The sequence below is a fragment of the Nilaparvata lugens genome, chromosome 4 (genome assembly GCF_014356525.2).
Source record: "Nilaparvata lugens isolate BPH chromosome 4, ASM1435652v1, whole genome shotgun sequence".
Classification (NCBI taxonomy): Eukaryota; Metazoa; Arthropoda; class Insecta; order Hemiptera; family Delphacidae; genus Nilaparvata; species Nilaparvata lugens.
The window spans coordinates 30,586,276-30,606,735 of record NC_052507.1 but is presented as its reverse complement, the minus strand read 5'-3'; the positions used below and the strand labels follow the sequence as shown (position 1 = coordinate 30,606,735).

General features: G+C 33.3%; 1 protein-coding gene across 1 annotated transcript in view; it reads left to right on the top strand.

The window, feature by feature from the left end:
• Window positions 1-20,460, top strand: part of LOC111051551 (nephrin) — an 807,626-nt gene that overhangs the window by 716,045 nt on the left and 71,121 nt on the right. The gene's annotated exons all lie outside the window — the stretch shown is intronic.

Below are 20,460 nucleotides of genomic sequence, written 5' to 3'. Positions count from 1 at the left end.
TGTTCGCGGCGCGAAAATCTGTCGCACCTTTAGACCTCACTTCGCTCGATCAACTATAAACTATACCTACTTAACTCACCTGCTATGACACACTTAATATTATTATTATTGTATCTGAGGCAACGATGCCGCTTGTTTCCAGCCGATTTGCACATAGGGAATGTCACTGACTCGAACCAAAGAGATTTGTCAATTGTGCAGCTTTGATGTGAGATTGGAGGATGCCGTATAAAAGACAATCGCTGGTGAGCTTGTGTGTGTGGTATGTCTACTTGTGCCTATATGCGCACACACAGACAGGCCAAACGAGAACGTGATTTGTATAGACGGATGTAGGAACAATGCATCAGGAATAAGTCCTCGTTACAGCTTGGCTGTGCGTGCTTTTGCGGCATCGTATTCAGCGCTACTTCATTTGTGTTAAGGAGCTTAATGGCGCTTGCCACAATGGCGGTTTGTACAGTTGCGTCATCGTCAATTTTGTCGCAAGTAGATTTTGTAGAGCACTAGCGCTAGTGGGTGCGGGCTTCTCTGCCGCTGGCTCATATCGTTTCAAACGCGGCGCGCATTTTCGGGGTGTAATCATTCTCCACTATCGTGTGTGTGTCTGCTCTCATTGCTCTTTGTGGAGAGAGATCTGTTGAATGCGGGCAATTATCGTCGTGAGGGGACACTTCATGCAAGCGAAAAGGGCGCACTGTTCACACGTGTTATCCTTCCACTACAATAGCTAACGGGTAATTTTCAAGTTCAATTGGGCCGAAAAATGCTCTGACTAGCGAAGCACTTGTTTGTGGTGGTTTTAAGAGTTGATCAACGAATGATGAATGTTTGTTTTGGAGAATAATGTATGTTTGTTTTTTGATGGATTGATACTGAAGAGACTACTGGATTAGATACGGGAAGGGGGTGTTGGACATTGATAACGTTGAGTAAAAATTCTAAGCTAAATTCCTTATATCATCAGAAAATAGAGGGCTAGAGTAGTTGGTAGTTGGCGTTTCTTGAAAATTAGTTGATTTGGAACCGTGGAGTCAGCGCCCTCAGTCACCTTGATCACCTTCTTTCGCTTCCGAATAATTTATCAATATGATAATTTGAATATGATTTTATATTTTTATATTTTGATATGAATTATATGTTTTTCCACTGTGTCACGTGGTAATTTAATACCACCAAATATTTTAAAATGAACCAATGAATTTTAATAGAATTATAAAATTGAAAGAAGGTTAGACCTAGTCAAAGGATAAATCAACTTAAATCAAGTATTATTAGCGATTAGGAGTAATAGCATTATCAAAAACGATAAGAAAACATGTATAATTGTGATTCAATAACTATGAGAACCCATTGGTAAGATCAAAAAATTATAAAGCGGCTTACTTATTATTGGCGGATTATAAAAAATAAAAGTGCATGAACATTGAGGTTAGAATTATTTGTTTACATTTTGAAAAGAATTAGTCGATCTTGAATAAATCGATAATTAGTAGAATCAATGCTGAACGAATCAGCTGATTATTCGATCAACCAGTATAACAGGTTGAATTATATAAAATTTACTCACAAAGGATATATTATGTATACTAAAGGAAGTCGATGTGTAGAAATACGAACACCCATTATTTCTGTATAAATATTTATTATAATCTAAAAAAGCATGATAAATCAAGAGTATACAAAACTCATATAAAAAACTAAATGTATTAAAATCGCATGTTATGATTTATTTATGAAATCAATTTAAGATAAACACTCCATATATTTGTATAAAAACTCTTTTTTATTTAATTTTTTCTATTATAAAGTCGAGGAAGCCCTGATTCCCAAGGCAACCAATTGTATTGAGTTTATTAAATTGAAGACCAATCAGAGAGTAGCTTACAGAATTATTCTTGGAAGAGACAAATTTTTCTGAAAACTTCCTTCTTCTGGCTTAAGATCCCGACCTGAGAGGATGCACATAGAGTCTAGGGTTCTTTCTTCCTCTTTTTAAAATTTTAAAACTATTAAGCCAAACCCTTTTTTAATGTGAAATATTTGTATTAAATGTTAAATTATCTGTGAACTCAGTGCTATCAAAGAGTTCGTAATTTGTAACTATTCCCCATAAATATATCTTTAATTCGGAAAGAAACTTATAAGAATCTGGATCACGCGCTAGCCCAGCAGAGACGAAAGAAGCCTACCTAATTAATTATTGGAAATAATTAATTCAATCCACGAGACCGTCAAGAACTTCAGTTAAGTGAGTGATAAGTCAAGCGAGCTCGTTTTAGATTTTCTGCGTAAAGTGGGGGAATTATTTAAAAAGCGCTATTCAAATTGACTTAAATTAAATAAAAAGTCACCACGTGTTGAATAATATCACATAGTTCATAAGAACATTTTATAAATTTATTTGATATATGTAGGAAGCTTACTTCCACGCAAGGCCCGAATTCATATAAATCCCTGAGATCTCATGTTTGAATAATAATTTATTAATTATAATTTTGTTAATTGAACAACGTATATCATATCAAACTTATAGACCAAACAGGTTTTTATTGGCAGAATTTTGTATTGATTGGAAGTCTAAGTATCAGTATTAACTATAATATCTTTATGAATTTGAAACTCACTATTGTGAATATTGGCAAAACCTGTGATAATTATTCAGATTCTAGAAAACATTTATTTAAGTAAATTATAGATATATCGAATATTTTTATACACACATTTTTATGGGAATATATTTTGTGTTTTATGTCAGCATACAAACTCATAGAATTTTTTATTATATCCTAACTCATCTCGTGATATACAGTTTGAGCTGTTTTAATACCAACAAATATTCAGCAGCACTTAAAATTATTGAATCAAGTAATATTAATCTTATTCAGAGCACTCAATATTTATCATCCTTTGATGATATTCATTTTATCTGCCAGAACAAGTATATTAAAAAATTATATTAATAAGGTTCCAGTTATATCATATAAGGATCCAGAGAGCTTCAAGAACTGGCGTTGTAAGTTCTAAGGGATTTTGGAAGGATATATTGGTGAATACCTGTACTCACGACGAGCGTTTTAAGAATCAACTAGAAACAACTATAGTTGGTCCTGATCATTCTCTAGTGGTACATGGTTACTGATAATCAGTCATCAAATATTCTTTTAATTTCCTCACTGGTATTCTTCAAGAACTTCACAGAAGCAGCGGTAAGAATTATCAATCACCGGTCATTGAACCTTATGGTGATTATTTGTATTTATAAAATTCATGTATCTACCACTGAGCTAGAGCTGAGGTTTGAACCCAGTAATTTTGCGAGCCGGACGGCCTTAATTTTTTGTGAATTTATTCGCAAAAGAGGGAATTTAGCGACTGCTCTTATAAATATCAATATCATCGCTCTATCATGAGAGGTAGCCCTCCAAGGGCAAGGAGCACAACTTCACAACTGCTACCCCAGAATAAAATACTGTATCGGATATGAGACAGAAAATAGCCATGATAGACAGATAACCTGCAACAGTATCAAACTTGAAAAAATTTAACTTTTGGAATCGTTTAGTCCACAACTCGGATAAGTCATTTTCATTTCAATCCATTTACAGTTCCATTTATGAGTACTTTTGCAACATTCCCTTCCAATAAGGAATATTTTTATATTATATCTGAGATAGATAATTTCACAATCATTTTTAATTAATCAATGACGATGATGATGGTTCTATAGACTAGTAGGAACTATATTATGATAGTTCTAGACTATTGGTCTCCATATTTTTGTGTAGATTGATGTCTGTTTGATACATTTCAGAATAAAGGTTAAATAGAATCAATCTTCGATATCTACGATAAAATGTTGAATTAGTATCAGAAGAATATTATTATTATTTATAGAATTCAAGAAAGTATTGAAAGTAATAATGCATAGGATTGAAAATTCAAGATTAACCTAGTGTTGATTGAGATAAAAGTATTACTGATGCTCATAAGATAGAATGGCTCCATTATTCTACGACTCTATTATCAAAGATTTTGCTGGAAAGATAACAAGAAAAACAATATCTTCACTATTTGATAGAGTTTTCTAATTAGAGCTTCAATTATTAATCGTCTTTGTTCAGGGCACAACCCGTTCATTCTTCAAGGCTCACTCAAGGACTTTTCCACAATTGTTTAGAACTCTATTGATTACCTGTGATTTGCGGTTACCATGAGAACCAAAATAAAAACCAACGAATGGAAGTCATTGTTGTTTGTAGGGCTTCAAGTCGCTGGGTGAATAGCTTCTCATCTCAAACTTGAGAATTGTCCCTTGATTAGAAAATCAAAAGAAAGAAAAGAAGTTTTCGAATCGTGAGTAATTCTGCCTTGCTTGAAAACATTACACAGGTCGGAGTTCAGTTTTTCCTGATGAAACACGTTCACTGTTTTTATATGTGCGTAAATGCGGGGGATATTCATCATTGATAACAAAGCAACATTTTGTTATTGTTTTTGTAGCTTTAAAGCTGCTCTGGGATGAGAATGAGATTACTGCTTGCGAGAGGACATCCAAATTAAATTTAATCTCTTCGAACCCCTTTTTCTCTTCCGCTATTTTGTTCTGGTGTTGTGAAATTGTGTCCAAGGTTGGGTCGTCAGAATTTGCAGCTCCCCTTTTCTTTGGTTCATCAGAAACAAAGTCAATTCAATGAACAAACAAAACCCACAATGCACGAATATTTTTTGGAGCTTTCCTCCTCTCATTATATTTTTCTTCCATCTCCCACATGAGTGCCTCGCATTTTTTGAATTCTGCTTGGTATTTCTCATTTTTAAAGCATGATTTTCTGTTTGAAAACATGATATGCACCGTGATTCAAAAAGAATACCACAACAACTTTGAAAATTGATAACTCTGCAAAGAATAAAAGGGAGAGTAAAGCACTATCTGTTATCGATTTGAGGAAGCTCTGAAGTTTTTTTAGTTTCTTATTAATTTAGTCCCATTGGCACTCATCTGTCCATACCTATTTGAATGAAAACTACCCGAGTCAATGGATCGGCTGCTAAGCAGCTCGAGACAGAGCACTTCATCACTGGCCTCCAAGAAGCCCTGAGCTCACCCCCTCCGATTTTTTTCTGTGGGTGTACATTAAAAATAAAGTGTATGGACCCACTTTATATTTCCTCAGATCGAAGACAGATAGTGCATTACTCTCCGTTTATTCTTTGCAGAGTTATCAATTTTCAAACTTGTGGTATTCTTTTTGAATCACGGTGTATATACTGTGTAAGAGTTGGAATAGTAAAATCTTATTCACTTTGAAAATGAACAAATTTTTGAATTCATTAACAAATAATTTCCAGTACTGTTGAATGGAAGAATAACAATCCAAATCTTTTTTCCAGGTGAACAGGTGAAAAATTTCAATTATCTTGGCAATGATGTAACCTATGATACGGATAAAGATATTCATAACAAAGTATCAAAGTTCCAACGAATATGTGGCAATATTCATAGAAACCTCAAAAATAAAACAAGGCAGGATACTAGAATCAAATTCTTCAATACCATCGCTGTACCAACGCTGCTTTACGGAAGTGAGAATTGGATCCACACACGTAGAGTAGACAGCAAGATTCAAGCTGCAGAAATGAGGTTTCTAAGAAGTGTGTTTGGCTGCACTAGAGCAGATAGAATCAGAAATGAGGAGATAAGAAGAGCTTTATCTGTTACACCTTTACATGGAAAAATCATTCAAAACAGAATAAATTGGTGCAGTCATTTGAATAGAATGCCTCCTGGACGAATACCTTTGGAGGCTAAATGCTATAAACCTACTGGGAAAAGAGACGTGGGAAGACCGAGGAAAAGATGGGTGCCGGAACAGGTTCTTTAACAAACCTAATCCTTGAAGTGAAGAAGAAGATCTTTTTTCCAAATTTATCCAAGATCTCTTACTCGAAAATGTTTGATTTCAGTAATCAGGTTGAGCTGGAGTCTCAAAAGCTTATGATGTGAGGGCTTTTAAATACAAAAAGCAGAGTGTCAGTAAATCGGTTGATCGGGTGTCGAGGAGAATATTCTATGTCGAGTGGAGTGAGACTGACTGGAAACTGAATAGAATAAATATGAATTCTAAGGCTTAAAAAAATTTTAAAAATACTATACTTCTTGGATTGACAACACAGCACAAAATTCAATTCGATTAATTTTATTCATTCTAGCCAATTCTATGATTTTCTGTCAATGCCAACTACATTTAATATCCTATGGTATTCTCTTTTTTCCAAATACTATTCAACAGTGTAGCATTTTCTCAGTTGTAACGTTATTCATTCAATACAACATCCTCTCATGAGAGTCGCATTGATATTGAGGTTTACAAGAGTATAATAGTGGATTTGAGTGAAATTTTCAATATTTTTTACAATTGTGAAGGAAGCTTTTTGTTTGAATTCATATTTGGAAATTGATTAATCTGATAAATTTTTAAATTGTAGTTGATACATTTTTTGTACTCAAAATTGTGTGCGAATTAAGTTATCATTTACATTACGTAAGTAACATAACCTTTTGACTTTGTATTCCAAATTAAGGTTTAAAGCAGTTTTGGGCAAATGCCTGTTGTTTTTACCTAGATTGTATTTGCATATGAATAAATAAATAAAAAATAAAATCACTCATTACCACTATTCTGAGCATTCCCAGTATATTCCACATGTACTCTCATGCCTAGTTTGTTCATAATTATTTTTTCACAAATCATTGTATTCATATTCTTGCTCTGTTATTCTATGTCATGTTGTGGAATTAATGAATAATTACTGATTGATCATGAAATTAACTCAATCACAGCTCATTTATCTGATATTTCATTGAGAGCCTATAGCAATCGCTGATGATTTGGAGTATCCGAAATAGAACTATTCATGTGAATTATTATCGCATACCGAAATAATTATTATGTAGCTATTCTATTAATTTATGCAGATAAATTGAAAAGGCATCGGTGGAGAAGCCTGGATGTGTAGGTTTTAAAGAAAATGGGAGAGTAATGATGTCAGATTTTTTATTGCTGAGGAAGGTATTATTTCTTATTCAATAATAGAGGTATGTACATGTAGTGCTGTCTGAAATCGGTGTGTTTTTTGCGAGTTGATATGTTGGCTATCCGGGTCCCATCACATTTTTCCACAGCTGAACATGAACTGTCGTTAGCCGCAAACGAAACCGTAATGAATAGAATTTATAACATCATCATTATTTTTCATTCCTTTTTATTTACAGTATGCACCACCGTCAAGCATGCTTTTCTCGGCCAGAATAAAGATACTCAGCGTGTCAGTCATTAATATCAATTTATCTCCAGCTATTTAATAATAAAAATGGTATATCTCATGCTTAGAGCCGCTTCAACACTCGTAGCCAGCCGAGCATTATTTTATTCCAGTCACCTTTTTATTAAAATTTGTTTGAATGTGGTCTCGTTTTGAAACGACCGGCTATAGAGTAGCTTGTCAGTTAATATAATTATCAACTCCCATCAAGTTTAAATCATTTCCACTTCATAGAATGAATCTGAATGATACAGTGTATGAATTCTATCTGAAAATAACTTTCTATGTGGAATATTTCATGTATTCAAAGTGAAAAATGGAACTCATAAGGTTTAGTTTCAACAGTATGAAATCACTTCGCGCCATCATTATGCAGATACAGCATAATGGAGTTCAACGTCTGCTTATTGCAACTGTTTTTACCAAATGATCAATCTTTTACAAAGCTGGTGAGACATTAATGGATCATTTTTCAAAATAGAGATACCAGTAGTTCTGTGAGCAGTAGACCTCACGCAGTTTTCTCATCCACAAGTATCTGATGTCCCCTGTTCTAGTTGATTCAGTTGAATCACAATTCACAGATGAATCATGATTTACTCTTAAAAACTGTCTGACGTTATTCTTTATATTTAAATAACGAGTAGCCTCCTGCTTGGCATCAGTCGGTAAAGCATGAGATTTGATATAATTATATAATTAGGTCGTGGTTTTTTAATAGGATTCAGTCTCAAAAATCTTGATAGGCCTAGGTATGGGCTTCTCCTATAACTCTTGTAATTCAATAAAAAATAAATATATATAAATATGATACTTATACTATAGTGTTGAGGAATAAAAAATAATTTGCACACCATAAACGTTTCATACATATATTAAACAAATAATGCGAAAAATAAATCGAGGCAAAAAAAATATAAAGAGCGATAAAAAATATAATATGAAAATAGAACAATAATTGAAATCAGTAAAATATCACAGGCTAAATTTTATATTCTAGATTTATGGCACGAATCATTACCATGTGCCTTTATCTTAAAATCATATGCATTCTTTTGCATGTAGCTGCGATATGCGCTTGCTAATACTTGTCGACTTGGACAATTCAATTAAAAATATGTGCTTTAAGATCAGCTTGATAAATTAGCCACTAATAATCCAAATATATATATATTAAAATCTCTGGTGCTTAGCAGATTTCTTTGTATCGATATATATTTTTATCTCAGGGTGCAAGATTCGGCACCTGACGGAATAGGTAGAGCCATTCATCTAGTGAATTAGAGCTATAACAAACTATCGCAAATTATACTGCAAAAAATTAAATATCATATGCATATGTTTTAGCAGCCTAGATTTTATACTTCTTGATTCAATAGAAATTTCTGAACTGTATTGATCTATCTTTTTCTTTCAATAAAATACCTTTAATACTAATTTTACTTGCGCAAGTATTACTCTTATTATTTCTTAATTTATATTAAAACCCTTTCGGCGAGCTAGCTTTGATCATCAGATTAATTCGAAGCACTAGGGCGCCCATCACTAATTCAAATTTATCACTCACGTGTCGAAAATCTTCCTGTAAGCCGCCGATGTCGATCCAACTCCATGTGGTCCGGGAATATGGTAGCCGGAATCGTCTCTTCCAAGGGTTATAAATTTATTTAAAAATGAAAATGACTTCTGCTTTATAATAGCATCACGAAGTCCTTTAAGAAATTTAATAATTTAATTTAACTTTAACTTTTACAAAATCATTAGCAAGGTACTACGCTCTAAAATATTTGGGCTCCTCTTATGGTGGCATTTGGCTGGCGAGTGCTGGTTCTCCTTTCTCAATTTTACAAATCTTATTTCCGACTTTCAAATTAACATAAAATTTGAATATCTTAGTCCTCCGCCATTTAGGTTCAAATAGATCTTACAAAAAATACCAAAATATTACTTAGATTGTACGATTAATAATTTCTTTGCTTTCGAGCCATATCGATAACATAGACTATACAAAGTTTTACACAAAATCCAGTACATTTATATAAATATATAGAAATATTTTTGAATTGGCCTACAGTTGCCGCCTATTAACTGCCGTTTTACTATTGGTGCATGCAATTTTATTCGGTATTCATGCGCCTGGTACCTCTTATTTCCTGAATACACTTAATTATTTTTATTTGGTTTATTTGTTAGCTCTTTACATGCTAGCTAATATTCTATACATTAATATTAATTTCATGCTACCTAATAATTAGCCACGTGATCAGGTGTTTTTTCTGATATTTCATTGAGAGCCTATAGCAATCGCTGATGATTTGGAGTATCCGAAATAGAACTATTCATGTGAATTATTATCGCATACCGAAATAATTATTATGTAGCTATTCTATTAATTTATGCAGATAAATTGAAAAGGCATCGGTGGAGAAGCCTGGATGTGTAGGTTTTAAAGAAAATGGGAGAGTAATGATGTCAGATTTTTTATTGCTGAGGAAGGTATTATTTCTTATTCAATAATAGAGGTATGTACATGTAGTGCTGTCTGAAATCGGTGTGTTTTTTGCGAGTTGATATGTTGGCTATCCGGGTCCCATCACATTTTTCCACAGCTGAACATGAACTGTCGTTAGCCGCAAACGAAACCGTAATGAATAGAATTTATAACATCATCATTATTTTTCATTCCTTTTTATTTACAGTATGCACCACCGTCAAGCATGCTTTTCTCGGCCAGAATAAAGATACTCAGCGTGTCAGTCATTAATATCAATTTATCTCCAGCTATTTAATAATAAAAATGGTATATCTCATGCTTAGAGCCGCTTCAACACTCGTAGCCAGCCGAGCATTATTTTATTCCAGTCACCTTTTTATTAAAATTTGTTTGAATGTGGTCTCATTTTGAAACGGCCGGCTATAGAGTAGCTTGTCAGTTAATATAATTATCAACTCCCATCAAGTTTAAATCATTTCCACTTCATAGAATGAATCTGAATGATACAGTGTATAAATTCTATCTGAAAAGAACTTTCTATGTGGAATATTTCATGTATTCAAAGTGAAAAATGGAACTCATAAGGTTTAGTTTCAACAGTATGAAATCACTTCGCGCCATCATTATGCAGATACAGCATAATGGAGTTCAACGTCTGCTTATTGCAACTGTTTTTACCAAATGATCAATCTTTTACAAAGCTGGTGAGACATTAATGAATCATTTTTCAAAATAGAGATACCAGTAGTTCTGTGAACAGTAGACCTCACGCAGTTTTCTCATCCACAAGTATCTGATGTCCCCTGTTCTAGTTGATTCAGTTGAATCACAATTCACAGATGAATCATGATTTACTCTTAAAAACTGTTATTTGTTTTCTCCAAGATCAAAAACTCACTCGTGTTAATAAAGTCAGTTCACGTTCAAATTTGTACCAATATGATAAATTTATCCTGTTCCGTGATAATCTGTCCACCTGATAAAAATATTTCCCAACTATTTTAAAATAAATTTTTTTCAAACTAAAATATTGAAATTTCTTCAGTAGTATTTAGTTAATTTAATCATTTTTTATTTTATCTTCAATCACATATCAAATTTGTTTTTCAAATGTGAGAATATTGATACTGATGGAAACGCATCATAAAAAATATTGAAACCCTACCTTATAGAAATAGACACGGCCAGACATCTCTGTAATGCATGCAATGAATAACCCACTTGTCAGCTGATTGATTATGAATAATTACATAGTCTGATTGATCCTTTCATCAAAGTAGATTATACAAAGTAGTATATAGTAATATCAGAGTATGGAGGAATTCCTTTTCTTTCCATATTATCCTTAAAAAATGCAAAATTTCAAAAAACCTTGTGTATACATCGACGCGCAGTTGATAAAGGAATATTCCTGCCAAATCTCATCGAATTCTATCAACGCGTTCGGCCGTAATCGCGTTACATACAGACAGACAAAAGAAAATCCGAGTTGAAACATAGACCTCTCTACGTTCGGTCAATGAATCTGTTCTCTTTGATTATTATTTTGTTATGATTCACATTTATTTCTTACATCGATTGGCGGCGTTGAATCACATAATAGCAGATATTTCCTGGAATATCGTTCATAAAAGGCGATAGATAATGTATGACGTTATTCTGTCATAGTTTTCTTTCATAGTTTTCTTTGATAGTGTTTTAATATTGTAATATGATTTCGTATGATTGACCGAACGCAGTGAGGTTTATGTTTTAACTCGGATTCTCCATCGTGTGTTCGTATGTATTGTCACGTTATTTTTTATAATTAAATAACGATTAGCCTCCTGCTTGGCATCAATCGGTAGAGCATGAGAATTATTTCAATAATTATAAAATCTGATCGTGGTTTTACTAGGATATAATCTCACTAAAAATCTTCATAGGCCCAGACATGAGCTTTCACAATAATACTGATAATTTATAAAAAAAATATATATATATAACTTATATCCTATAGTATTGAGGAATAAAATGAATCATACACCATATAAAATTTGATACATATATTAACAAATATCTCAAAAAATAAGTCAAAACAAAAATATGTAGAGCGACAGAAATATATAATATAACATGAAACGAAATCAATAAAATATCACAGGTTAATATTATTCTTTAAGTTCTATAGCACGAAACGCTACCATGTGCTTTCATTTTATGATCATATGCATTTATTTGCATGTGGCTTCGATATCAACTTGCTGATACTTGACGACTTGGACGATTCTATTTCGAATATAAATTTCTTAAATCAGCATGATAAATTGACAAACTAATAATCCAAATATATATATATTAAATTCTATGGTTTCCAATAGATTTCTTATAATAAATATTTTTTATCTCAGGGTGCGAGATTCGGCACCTGACGGAATAGATAGATCAATTATTCATCTAGTGAATCAGAGCTACATTATATTATCGCAAATTATATTGTAGAAATTAATGATCATATGAATATTGTATTAACAGCCTAGAACTTAGTATTCTTTGATTGATGTATCCTTGGACATATGAATTGACTCGTTACTATCTAATAAAAATACCTTTTATACTATCTTTAAACTTGCACAAGTATTTTTACCAAATTCTTAATTCATAAAACCCTTTCGACGAGCTAGCTTTGATTCTTATTTCATTCCAAAGCACTGAGGGCGCCCTATCACTATTTCGAATATTATTCACTCACGTGCTGGAATTTTCTATGAGCTGCTGATGGCCATCCAAACTCCAAACTCCAAACAAATCCAAACTGATGATCCTGGATTATTTGTAGCCGAAGTCGTCTCTTCCAAGGGGTTAAAAATTATTTAAAATGACTTTTGCTTTACATTAGCATCACAAAGTCTTATGAGAAAAATTTAGAAATTCGATTTAACTTTAAGTTATTAAAGGTATAGTAAGATATTGCACTCTATAATTTTTGGTGACATCTCATGGTGGTCGTTGGCAGGCAAGTGTGAAGTTCTCTTTTCTAATTTACAATTTTTCATTTCCAATTTCCAAATTTAAATAAAATTTAAATAATCTGTTCCTCCGCCATTCATGGCTCAAATAGACCGTACCAAAATATTAAATTATTACTTATGTTACATCTTTAATAATTTATTTGCCTTTGGGCCGTATCCAAAACATAAACTGTACAACAATAACTCATAAATTCTTATCATTTGTAGAAATATATACAAATATATTTGAATCGGCTCACTATTGCCACCTATCAATCGCTACCATTTGATTGGTGCATGCAAATTATTATAGTATTCATGCGCCTAGTAAGCTCCTACTTCCTTAATACATTTAATTATTTTTGTTTGTGTTTTTTAATATGCTTTTTACATGCAAAGTAATTTTTTACAGATTATAGGTTGTTTCTTATATTACAATAATTAGCCACGTGGAACGTTTAGTTCCTCAAGTTGCATACTGTTTTGTTACAATAAGTTTCTGCCAAGGTGTTTGGTCAGATTCTACGTTATGCGACTCGGTCGATCATTAGGTCGCCGATCAGTAGATGTTTTACGCCTAACCTCAAATTTTCAATATTTTATATAATATTTTATATAATATTATATAGGTAGCAAAACTTATTTTCATTTCTATTCGGCTGTTGTAAAATTTAGCCATGATGCCTGATATTATCTAATCTTTAACATCATCATCTTTGGCGATATTAGCCTATTATTCCACTTGGACCTATAAATTTCTTCAAATAGGAATTTTTATTTATCCATCCGGATTTCAAACGTTACAGTATGTAACGTATTTACGGCCAAATGCGTTGATAGAATTCTATGAAATTTGGCAGGAATATTCCTTTTTTATCTGCGCGTCGATTTAAACACAAGTTTTTTTTTTAATTTTGCATTCCAAGGATAATATAAAAGGCAAAGGAATTTTCTCCATACTCCGATATCACTATATTTATCTCTTCTACTCTGAAGATAGGATTAAATAGACTATAGATTCATCCATAATCAATCACCTGACAGGTGGATTTTACATTTCATGCAGATTTGTGAATGAATATTCAATTATAATATTATTAATAAATAATAAACATTAATAAATAATAAAAGTCATGCCCCAACGAATATTCTATTTAGTGATGAACAAGTGTGACCATCAAATGGAGGTCATCAGTGATTGATTATTAAGCATTACACAGATGTCTGGATTAACCGGTGAACAGGTGACACCAGATACTTGTGGATGAGAAAACTGCGTGAGGTCTACTGTTAACAGAACTAGTAGAACATTACCGATAGACAAATCGAAAATGGTTGAGATTGATTTGATTATTTAATACCTATCAATTTCCCCATTAAATTAAATTTGAGACACATTGGTCTAAAGTGTGGCACCGCACCATGTATAAGTCAAGTAGCAATGAATGAAAATGCTTGTCGTAAGTGCTGTCCAATTTTATAATCAGAGCTACTCTTCTACCGCATATTAAGACCATTAAAAAGCCACCACTGGCAAAAATTACGATTCCAAAACTCAAATATTACACGCTATGTCGCATCAGAATAAAAAAAGGTTAACAAGTTTCAGAGAAGTCAGTTAGCAGTATGTGTGAATTGGGTCGGCAGAGGATGGGAATAAAACAACATGAAGGGGTCCAGCGGTGGAATAACTGCGAAGGAAAATCGTCGTTTGGAACGATGACGTCACTGGTGGTCGAATCGTAGAGCCGTGCGTGTGTGTGCGTGCTGATGTGTTTGTGTGTAAATAATGCACGTTTAAAAAGCGCAGCCGAGGTTTAATGCCGGCGTTGTTGTTATTCGGATGATGGTGGGGGGTGTGGGGCTGTCGTAGGGAGTGGTGAAGGGGGCTCGTTAAGTTCCCGCTCTGCGAAATCGAGTCTGTTTTTCACAGAAGCAGGCACACCTACGTGTGTCCGTCCGTGGAGTAGGCAGGGGAGGGGGTTTGTTGTTGTAGATTTTGGAGTGTGAGTGTATGGGTGGGGAAGGGGTCAGTAGTGGTTATTGTGTAGAGTAAGATTGAATTTCGACCGACAAAGGTGTAGTGTACCAGTGTACGAACCTCTGTTTTCTTTCAAATCACGTGCTACGGCGACCGGCCTGCCTTTCCGCCACGGCCGCCATATTGATTCTGTAATAAAGGCGACGGGGATACATGCACCACCTCCCACCAACCACTACTACATCCATTGCATATTCATGCCGGGTCAGGTGACCTCACAACGGTGACCCTTTAATCTTCTATATCTTCTGCTCCGTCCGAGAAATGTTACCTTGCTGTCGAAAATTACCATAAAAATGGCGTAAAACCACCACCGACCACCGCCAGTACCCCTTTCTGGGCCAAGTCTCGTCACTGCACTCCCCAATGGTGACCCCCATGTCACGTGTCACTTTGACGACCTCCAGCAATTTTGGTGTGCGTACAGTTCAAGTGGCTATACTTGTCATACTTTATTCAGGTTCATACAGTCGAATTTCTGTAGAGTCCATTATGAAATTCTACTTCACTTATGAATAAATCTACTATTTTGAATGTCAGTATGCAATAAACATGCAATATTATTTTATACGTTAGAAACAGATTCTATTATAAGTTATGTAATTGTCTTTTGATTAATCACTAATCTATAATATAATATTATAGAGGAATGAATTGGCTTATACATGTACGCTAAAGAAGATTCACAAATGATAGAATCATCACGTCTGAACTATTGAACTGAGTAACTTCTAATTTTACATGGAGAGACTGAATTTATCAAGGATTGTCATAGGCCTATTTTCAATGCTATTAATCAATTAATCCCAATTTGAAAATAGGAAAAAATTTAATTGTGATTTGAAGTTTACGCAACGATAAAAGCCCAACAAGTCAGAATTTCCTGAAAGTGATTACCGTTGTGTTATGGTTTGCACGCGGGACTCATGAGGGAAAGTGCAAGATCGAGACCGAACTGAATATTTTTATACGCAGTGGAATATTATGTTACAGTTCTTTGTATGGGGATAGGAAATCCACGAATGACTCATCGTCGCGTCTGTACTACTAAACTGATTAACTTGAGATTTGCATGATAATTCTTAATTTACTTATTTATTAGGATGGTTATAGGCCTATATCATGTTTGTTAATCAATTAATCATAATCAATAAAAAGTTTTGATATTTGAAACAAATTCATTCATTCTGTGATATGAATTATACTCAAGATAACAGCCCAATTACATCGTTTTTCTATTGTAAATTATTACAGTAGTTGTTATGATGTTAATACTTTCAATATCAGCATGGAACAAGAAAACTAAGCTAAATCTATGCAATTACGATTATGTATGCTTTAAACAGACCCTTGCGGAGGACGGGTTACCTTCTAGTCTATTCTAATCCAAAATGAAACCGAGAATTATTCTATCTATTAATGGATATGCTACTATCCTGGATATATAGATAGAACAATAAGAATATTGACAGCAAAATATATAACAGTATATTATCATGATGATGATCATTATCTTTCGATCTATCTCATTATGGATTTGTTTATATTCCCTAGTGTTTAATCTTGATAATTAAGAATCTAAAATCAAACTTTGCATAGATGGGGCGGAACTCCTGATATTTTTCCAGATATGAGACTTGTGGCAGTTGATAGAGCTTATCGATGACTATTTCAGGTATAACTTTAATCAAAATCGTTGGAGCCGTTTTCGAGAAAATCGCGAAAACCCTGTTTTTGACAACATTCTTGCCATTTTAGCCGCCATCTTGAATTGAATTAGATCGAAATTGTTCGTGTCGGATCCTTATATTGTAAGGACCTTAAGTTCCAAATTTAAAGTCATTCCGCTAATTGGGAGATGAGATATAAAATTCTTATCTCACTGACTCACTGATCACGATTTCTGGAAAACTACTGGATGGATTGCAACAAAACTTGGAATATAGATTCCTTATACGTCCTAGGTGCTCACTAAGAAATATTTTGGCGATATCTCAACTCTAAGGGTGGTTTTTAATGGTTTAAAGTTCGTCTTTCAGCATGTATATTCTTCTTCTCCTAATGTCTTAATTATAATTCAAATTTCCATATCATATGTTACCATAGAACTATAATCTAGAGAGAGTACCTCTTCGATACAGTTGTTAACTGGCAACTGAATTAATAATTTTGTCAGGTTGGCATTAAGTTGAGATGACTTCATTAGGTTGGCACCAAGTTGAAGAACTAATTGAAATGCATTCATCGAGAACAAATTGATTGGGCACTGCTGCTTCAATCAGAGCTATTCCTGGGAGTGTGGATGATTATTATTTTTCATAAAACAAACTTTTATGATGGGTGCTGCTTCTATCAATTGATCCTATTCTATCAAGACTAATTTTGTTTGTATATCCGACAGATCGCGAAAACTACTTAAACAATTTCGATGAGATTTTAATAATTCAGTATGATATATTGAGGGTATTTTTAAAACTTCAGAAGTGTCCGTTGTGGAATCTGTTTACATAGAATGAAGAAATTCGGCCAAAATTCAACTTGGGCGAAAGAAAGGGGCTATTTATTAAAACGGTCAAATAACTGTTGTTGCTTTTCCCAATGTAAAAATATCTTCCATAGAAGTAAGGCGCTTTTCCCATGAATCAATTATTCTGAAACATTGATTGTTTTACCAAAGAAAATAGATGAAGGTAGCTTTCGATAAAAATATTGGAGAATATGCATAACAGTTCGTTGACTGTCAGTATTCCTCATTAATAGCATCAATGCTCCCCATTCAAACAATTCTGACAAATTGATGTGAATCTTACTATAATCTGGTTACTTGAGATCAGATGAAGATAATAATGTTAATGATCGCTACTGTTTTAATTTCAATCATGTTTGACATTTTTGCTTTTGATGCCAGCTGTTATTATTATGTGAAATAGGCTCTCCTTGAATGAAATCATAATCATTGAAGTCAATTATACTAAGAAAGCAATTTCTGTTTGAATATGTGTGTTTGTGGATATGTATGTATGTCGGACGGATCTCGAAAACGGCTCTAACGATTTTGATTAAATCAAGAATATAGTGGATTTGCGAAAAAAACATTATTTTGGAACAGGTCTCAACTCTGGGAAAACTCGCTGGAGTTCCTTGAGAAGGATTATTGGTCCCTCAAGTAGCAGCTGATCAGAAAAAAGTTTTCCATAGTCTGTTGAAAACGTGAGAGAGTGTGAGCAAATGAAAAAGATTATAATAGCTGTAGTTGAGTTACCAATTATGGCGATCTTATTTTAAAACAATGCAGTATTCATGGAACATCCGGAAGAATAGATTCAGAAAGTGACCGGATGATAGTAAAAGAAATTTAAAATCGGTCTCTCCAAACATATGGTAGTTGAATGTGGTGTTCATTGTGAGCTGATAAAAATGCGAATAATTTTTTTCAGTATTTGTTGTATTGGTTCCTATGTTGCTCTATGTTTGTACGCAGCCATGGCCTTGAGAGAGCCAGTTGCACCGTCTGTTAATTCATAATCCGGACTTAATACCACGAGAACCAATCAGAGAAGCCTTCTATTAAAAAGAAAACCCTGCTCTGATTAATTCTCACTGAATTTAATCCTGATAGAACAGGCTTTTGTGTACCACTGGGCCTGATATTTTCATGTTATCAACTAAAAACTAAATCGAAAAAAACCATAATATTCCATCAGCTGCTCCTATTTCTTTTCGTGATGTCATTGCATGGCACAAGACAAATCTATTGATATTGAAAGATCACAAGTAAATACTGAAGTTGTCAATTTATAAATTAAATTGAGTTACATGTTAGTTTACATCCAAATTTTCATCCCTAAGCTTCTGGTTTTAAGCTAAGATCAAAGAAAGAAATCATATAATGGTAGTCAATAATCAAAGTGATTGAATACACTTTATTCAGATTCATGCGAATTCACATTAAAATGATCCCACTTTAATATTTATTATAGTAAAGTTTAGAACATAAGAAATCAGCCACAATATGGTATACTAAACTATTATGAATGAACTCTCATGTATGGATGAACTTCCATGGGAGAAAGAATCAGTGGATTGGCTGCTTTTACACTTTTTGATGAGTGAAACGAAAAGTAAGCGACAAGCTATGCCGAAAATTCGAGAATAAGGAAGAGATCCATGGATCAGATACCAGAGTCATCAAATTCCGAATCAACCTAATTTGGAATTTAATGTTCAATTGCATCAAGCAAAAACAAAAATAACATGATCACTGCTAATATATTTTATAACTGTCAACGGGAAATATTAATTACCAATGAATAAAGTCGAGATCGGCTCTTAAGCCCCGCCCAATATTCTACAAAATTCGCTGCAATAAGACTACTCTTCTACAGAGCACTTCCAACACATTAATTAATTATTCGAATGATTTGACTCAATTATTTTCATGCCAAGTTGTGGCGTAATCTCTAAAACGATTTAAAGAATTATGGTAGGATTTAGATTATAAATGTTTCACAAAAATAATTTTATCTTTCAATTCCCGTAGCGAAGCACGGGTACCCTGCTAGTCTTCTATATATAGAAGTGAGACGGCACTAAATCACTCACTCACTCACTATCATGATTCAGATTCATGCAGACGCAATTCATGAAATGCATCAATAAATCTTGCCAAATATAACTGGCATGATCTTGCCAAATTATTGGTCGGTGATGATGGATTCACAATGAATAATTAAACAAAAATCAAATCTGATTCAATTTTGTTAATTTTTTAGCTATTTTCCAAATTATTCCCTTCTAAGGATCCAAAAATTACAAAGAGATATGAGCTCCAAGAGAGACAGGGGACATTTCAAGGTGTCAACATTTTTATTGAATTTTACAACTCTCAAAAGATTGACTCTTTCAAAACCAAGGTGTTGAAATTCCTCTTCTCATGATATATTGGATCAATCCCATGATATATTGGAGAATGTATTTATTGATTTTTGTGTTATTGATAATTGATTACTTATTATGCATTATACTTAGTTATTTTATTGTTATTTATTTGTTGTTAATAATCCATATAATTTGCGTCCCTCCAATCCATTACAATTTGATATTGACTTTACCAGCATAAGTGTATGTAGACGTCAGTTTGAATATCAGTGTTACTTGTTTATAAATAAAGTCCCAACTGATTTCATTATTAATAGAATCCATAATGAATCTTATACTGGATTGGATTAGGATAAATGTTTATTTTAAATGGTCTATATCCATTATGTAGTGTTTCATTCTTATGTAATAAATTTTAAAAGATATTATAGTCATGGCTTCCTTGAATTGGTCTTTTTGAGTTTGTCACTTGCTTATGATTTTGTTACTTTGTCTTATCGTTTGTAAGTATTGAGATGTGAACGGTTTCCATAATTTTAGTTATTCTAGTGGTTTGAATAAGCTCTTTTTCTTCCTATTGACATGTTTTCTGTACCTAGTTGTTCGAACTAGAATTTACTGCCGGCGCACAAGTTTTCTTTGCCGGTAGTGCCATTTTGTAAGTTAGAATATTTATTTTATCAATCTGTATTATTTTATGGCAAATGAATGAATTTGAATTTGTTGGTTTC